The sequence below is a fragment of the Schistocerca nitens genome, chromosome 5 (assembly GCF_023898315.1).
Source record: "Schistocerca nitens isolate TAMUIC-IGC-003100 chromosome 5, iqSchNite1.1, whole genome shotgun sequence".
NCBI classification, from domain to species: domain Eukaryota; kingdom Metazoa; phylum Arthropoda; class Insecta; order Orthoptera; family Acrididae; genus Schistocerca; species Schistocerca nitens.
In genome coordinates, this window is record NC_064618.1 from 497773389 (window position 1) to 497779748 (window position 6360).

At 43.9% G+C, this 6360-nt stretch overlaps 1 non-coding gene across 1 annotated transcript; it reads right to left on the reverse strand.

Moving 5' to 3' along the window:
* Positions 1 to 762: 762 nt before the first annotated feature.
* Positions 763 to 835, reverse strand: Trnaa-cgc (transfer RNA alanine (anticodon CGC)). The gene has a single exon. It is a non-coding gene; the product is annotated as a tRNA-Ala (tRNA).
* Between the last annotated feature and the right edge of the window lie 5525 nt (positions 836 to 6360).

Genomic DNA, 6360 nt, shown 5'->3' on the forward strand with positions numbered 1-6360 from the left:
CACGCGGGTCCGACATGTACTAATGGACCGCGGCCGATTTAAAGCTACCACCTAGCAAGTGTGGTGTCTGGCGGTGACACCACATTGAGCGCACAGTGAGCACGTAAAGATGCCTAGAAAACAGTGCCTCCCATCAAGTATGAGTGCCTGTGAGAGATTTCGCCTGATTTGATGCAGCCCACACAACATAACTGTCATGCATTTCCTTCTTCATGACAGTTCTCGGCCGCACTCTGCAGGGGCAACGAGGACACACATGCAGCGTTTCGATGGGAAGTGTTTGATCGCCCTCCATACAGCCCGGACTTTGGTCCCTCTTTCATCTCTGCTGACATGAACTGCTGGCTATGAAGTCAACGTTTTGTCACAGAGAACGAACTGCAGATCAGCGTAAAGAATCGGCGAAAAGTGCAGGCGGCTGCCTTCTATGAGGAGGGTATTGGGAAGTTGGTACAACGCTATGACATGTCTCAGACGGAGCTGTGGCTGTGTAGGGACATTGCTGGCTATGGGTGTGACTAACTATTGCAAATAAAAGACTTTTGATTTTCGTTGTGGTTTCCATTCCGCGACCGATCGGATCATACTTTCGGTGGTGGTGGTTAGTGTTTAACGTCCCGTAGACAACGAGGTCATTAGAGACGGAGCGCAAGCTCGGGTTAGGGAAGGATTGGGAAGGAAATCGGCCGTGCCCTTTCAAAGGAACCACCCCGGCATTTGCCTGAAACGATTTAGGGAAATCACGGAAAACCTAAATCAGGATGGCTGGAGACGGGATTGAACCGTCGTCCTCCCGAATGCGAGTCCAGTGCGCTAACCACTGCGCCACCTCGCTCGGTACGATACTTTCGGAATACGCCTCGTAGTTTCTCACTGTCGTTGTCGGACATCCCTAGTTTTTAAATATTTTATGAAATGTGGTATCAGTGAAGTACAATGGTCCATTTGCTTTAAAACGGCAGGAGCCACAACAGACTTGTAACATAATAAAAGGGGAAAACTTGTAACTTAACACTTCATTCATAGTTACAACAAAAATAGGAAGCAGCTTATCTGTTGCCTGTGTCTACATAACATGACTTTATGTGCTTGAATCTCTTGAAAGCGGACAAATTAACACGAAAAATACTGTTCCTCAACCTCAGTTTTCAATCTTTAGCACTGAATGTTAGTAAAGTCCAAATACTGGTACGATCCCCGAATACAACATGTTTTTTGAGCAGAGTCACAAAAAACTAAAATCTGTAGGAGAATACTGGTGATTTTTTTGTAGTAGTCAACCACTTATCACTTTTCGAGAAACGCAGCGAACTGTGGACGGACTATTTAATATTTTGATTCTATGTATTTTTAAACTGAGGGAGTCACAATGTTTCAATCTTTGTTCGATTTCTACGTTCATTTCAGAAAATAATACGAATAAATAACCGAAAACAGGTTATTTCAGAAACTACTTATTTTGAGCAGTTTTAACACTCAGGTTAAAACGGCGCGAAGAAAAGCCGATATAACCGAAAACCGGTTGTTTTAGCGACAAACGCCATCCATAATACGCAAACCTTTTTGTAATCATAAGCCTTGTTTGCACGCCTCTTCACGATTTACTGTCTTGTGCCAGTCTCTTCCTCTCGCAGTAGCATCTCAGTCAAGTAAATTGGAAATAAAGTTACTCACTCCCACCCGTCCCATTCTTTCAAGGCAACATAATGCTGGAACTCCGATTGGTCTGAAGCAACCACTGCACGTCGGAAAAGTACTGAGACTGATTTTATTTATGTCGTATAAGGGATGCCGGCTCAGTAACTACGCTGGTAGCTTGAACTATGGAATGTAAACAACAGATGTACGGGCGGTTGTACAAGGGCTATTCGGAAGGTAAGGTCCGGTCCATCGTGATATGGAAACCATACTGAAAATCCTATGAAGCTTTGCATAGATATGGTGCAAGAGTCTTTGGTACGGCCGTCTATCGTGTCACGTCACGCTTGTCAGTACTGAGCGGACAGTGAGCACATGAAGAAGACTAGAAAATAGTGTCTCCCGCCATGCATGACTGCCTGTGAGAGATCCGCCCGATTTCATGTAACTATCACGCATTCTCGACCGCAAACTGCAGGGGCAATGAATTGTTCCTGCAGCGAATTAGATGGGAAGTGTTTGATCACCCACCGCACAGTCTGAACTTGGCTCCCTCTGATTTTCATCTCTGCTCACGTGAACCGCTGGTTATGAAGACAACGTTTTGGCACAGACAGCAGCCTGCAGATCAACGTAGACGATTGGCAGAAAGCACGGGCCGATTCCGTCTGTAATGAGTGTCTTGGGAAGTTGGTACAATACTACGACAAATATTTCAGTCGGAGGGGCGACTATGTAGAGAAATAGCTGGAAATCAAAATATTTGACTTTCACTATGGTTTGCATTTCACAATCGATCGAAGCTTACTTTCGAAATAGCCCTCGCAATTAAGATGCAGGTACTAACAGAGATCCAGTGTGGCAGCAAACTTGGTAGATATTCTAATGCGTCAATGTGGGACTGATTCAGGCTGAATATATGTATATCCAACTTCCAATTTTGGCCACCAGCTGCAAATCTGGTGCTGCGAATGCAAGAAAAATGTATAGAAATGTTTCCATATATAGTGGAGTAGGAACGAACGTGGGCAGTAAACATCAAACAAACGAGAAAGGCGTAATGTTGATTTTATTATTAACCGCCGTCGACACAATTTGTTTAGTATGAGCATTGGAGACGTCAACGAGATGCTGCACCCGAAAAACGACGTGATCAACAGTTGCTCGCAGCATTTCCGGTGGCACCTGAGCAACGTGTTCCTGTATACTGGACTTCAGATCAGGAAGAGACAGAACGTATCCCTGGTAAATTCGTTCTTTTGAATAACTCCAGAGTCAAAAGTCACATGGATTCAAATGTGGTGACCTGGCATGCATCTGGAAAACCACTGGAGATAACAAGCCGTGGGAGGTTGCATTAAACAGATCTTTCATTCGGAGAACGATGTGAGATGTTTCTCATCTTGCACGAAAACGATAGTTTCCACAGAGTTGCGCTCTTCTAAAGCAGGAATCACATGCTGTACAAGAAGATCTCGATAACGTGCAGACTCCGGGATACACTAGACAGGCCCTCTAGGTGTATTCTCTTCAGTAAGAAGAAGGTGCTTGTAAATCTACACCAAACACTTACATACGGCGGGTGGAATGGCTCTTCGTTCATAACACGCAGCTTTACAGAAACCCTAATTCGGCAGTTCTGTGTATTCACCTCATCCTGTAGTGTAAAATATGCTTCTTTACTTCAGTTGAATACTGCCCGATCGCATGTCGTCAACTTCAGTCCATGCCAGAAACCGAAGGCAAATTCAGAAAGTTACTGCGGATCACGAAGTTTCAGTTGCTGCCCTGTCTCGATCTTTAACGGGTATCAGAGTAAAACATACCGCAAAACTTTCCGTGTTGTTGACCACGGGGCACGTCCTGCGTGATCAGTTACAGCAACAGCAACCTCGTCAGTAACTTTCACATAGGACGCCTGCCTCTTCAACAAGGAATACGAAGCACACCGGTGTTTTTTAACTTCGTTGTCATCTCCTTTAAACCATTTAAGTACATCGGGACTCTTCTCAGACCTTCCAGTCTGCGACACTCTCTCAATGCAACAATGTAATTGCTGCGTTCACAGGAAATAGTTCAACTAGAAGCGCACACTCTTTCTTCTCGAAAACCACACTGTTCACTAACGTTATGACTTGTCAAATGACAGTGTGGATGTCATACCATCATACAAACAGTGAACAGCGCCAGATTCGCACCTCGTGATCAAAACTGATTCCACATTAACCCGTTAACATATCTACGAAGTTTCGATGCCATGTGATAATTACAGCCGTGAGTAGCTACACTTTAATAGCAGCCACCCGGAACATTCCAGCAGTCAGTTAAGAGCAGGCAGTGTGTCAAAGCTGTTGTGTCACAAATCGCAATGGAACAACGTTTTCGAATTATGTGCTCAAGACATTCTCCAGAATGTTCTGAAGAAGGGAAAAGTGTGTGGAAAGGTTGCCCCGCACACCTTGACTCCCCAACAAAAACAACAACGCAAAGACGTATGTCGCGACTTGATTGAAATGCAAAAGACAGGTAATTCTTTCCTGAAAAAAAAATCGTCACGGGTGAGGATACTTTGTGTTAGCAGAACGAATATACCACAAAACAACGAAGCTCAGCAACGCACATGAGGGGTCAACGCTCTGACAACATAAGCGACATTTAGCCAACGTGAAGTGCGAGTTGAACAATGTAACTGTTTCGCATGGCTATATGAACGTTCTGTCCGTTGCACTCATGCGGGAGAAGACTACGCAGAACACCTGAAACATTAAAACTACAATCTTTTCTCTATTTTTTATTAATACAGTATCGTAACTTTTTGGACTCAGAGGGGTCTATGTGTTCGTTAGCTTACAGAACTTAAATACGCAAGCTGAAGATAAAAATATGCAGGGACTTCAGAAATTATGTCATGTACACATATGCGAAGACTGTTGCGCAACGAGAGCTCCGCATTTCAAGTAGACACAGTTCTGCTGCAGTACTGACAACATTAGTATCACATTGCGCAGTTGAAATGGAGCGGCAACTGGAAACGAAATCGAAAGTAAAAGCACGTGGGACCATACAGTTCTTGATTGCTAATCGTCTAATTACACACAGGTTCTGGCATTATTTGTGTATGTTGTGTACATTTACTGTTCACGGTGCAGCATCCAACAATGGCTACTGCGTGATCTGGGACGAAACAGTTATTTCGCGATGGTGTAACAAAATAATTTCCCGTCTGTTTTGTGCTGAAAATCATCTCGGCCACGAAAACTGATAATTGTTCTTGCCAAAACAGAAATACCTAAATTGCAATCATGTATACTCACTGGTTTCATAATACATTTCCTGACCTTGAGTAAATTTACCATAAATACTTCTGCGAAGGTCTCACACACATGGAGGACGACTGGATTAATTATGTTATTGAGAAGAATATGATATCCAATATGGAAATCGCTGTTCCACGTGATTGAGTCTAATTTATCCGAACACGCTAAGTGAAGAAACCTTTGTCGGTGTATAAGATGGACTCAGAGGACTTTTAGGACTTCACGGCCTTAGTGGTGCCGGCGCGCCTATGGTCCAGCACGAATGACGAAGTAGCTGGTGGAGTGCGCCCGATCCCACTCCGAATCCTATGTTGACCCTTGATGACCCTTTCACAATGTGGCTCCTCCGGAAGTCGTGTGGTCGGTCGGTCTCCTTCCTACCGGCCAGGTAGGTTTCAGCACCTGGAGGCGCCTAAGTTGTTGTGGTCTTCAGTCCTGAGACTGGTTTGATGCAGCTCTCCATGCTACTCTATCCTGTGCAAGCTTCTTCATCTCCCAGAACCTACTGCAACCTACATCCTTCTGAATCTGCTTAGTGTATTGATCTCTTGGTCTCCCTCTACGATTTTTACCCTCCACGCTGCCCTCCAGTGCTAAATTTGTGATCCCTTGATGCCTCAAAACATGTCCTACCAACCGATCCCTTCTTCTAGTCAAGTTGTGCCACAAACTTCTCTTCTCCCCAATCCTATTCAATACCTCCTCATTAGTTACGTGATCTACCCACCTTATCTTCAGCATTCTTCTGTAGCACCACATTTCGAAAGCTTCTATTCTCTTCTTGTCCAAACTAGTTATCGTCCATGTCTCACTTCCATACATGGCTACACTCCATACAAATACTTTCAGAAACGACTTCCTGACACCTAAATCTATACTCGATGTTAGCAAATTTCTCTTCTTGAGAAACGCTTTCCTTGCCATTGCCAGTCTACATTTTATATCCTCTCTACTTCGACCATCATCGGTTATTTTACTCCCTAAATAGCAAAACTCCTTTACTACTTTAAGTGTCTCATTTCCTAATCTAATTCCCTCAGCATCACCCGACTTAATTTGACTACATTCCATTATCCTCGTTTTGCTTTTGTTGATGTTCATCTTATATCCTCCTTTCAAGACATTGTCCATTCCGTTCAACTGCTCTTCCATGTCCTTTGCTGTCTCTGACAGAATTACAATGTCATCGGCGAACCTCAAAGTTTTTAGTTCCTCTCCATGAATTTTAATACCTACTCCGAACTTTTCTTTTGTTTCCTTTACTGCTTGCTCAATATACAGATTGAATAACATCGGGGAGAGGCTACAACCCTGTCTCACTCCCTTCCCAACCACTGCTTCCCTTTCGTGTCCCTCGACTCTTATAACTGCCATCTGGTTTCTGTACAAATTGTAAATAGCCTTT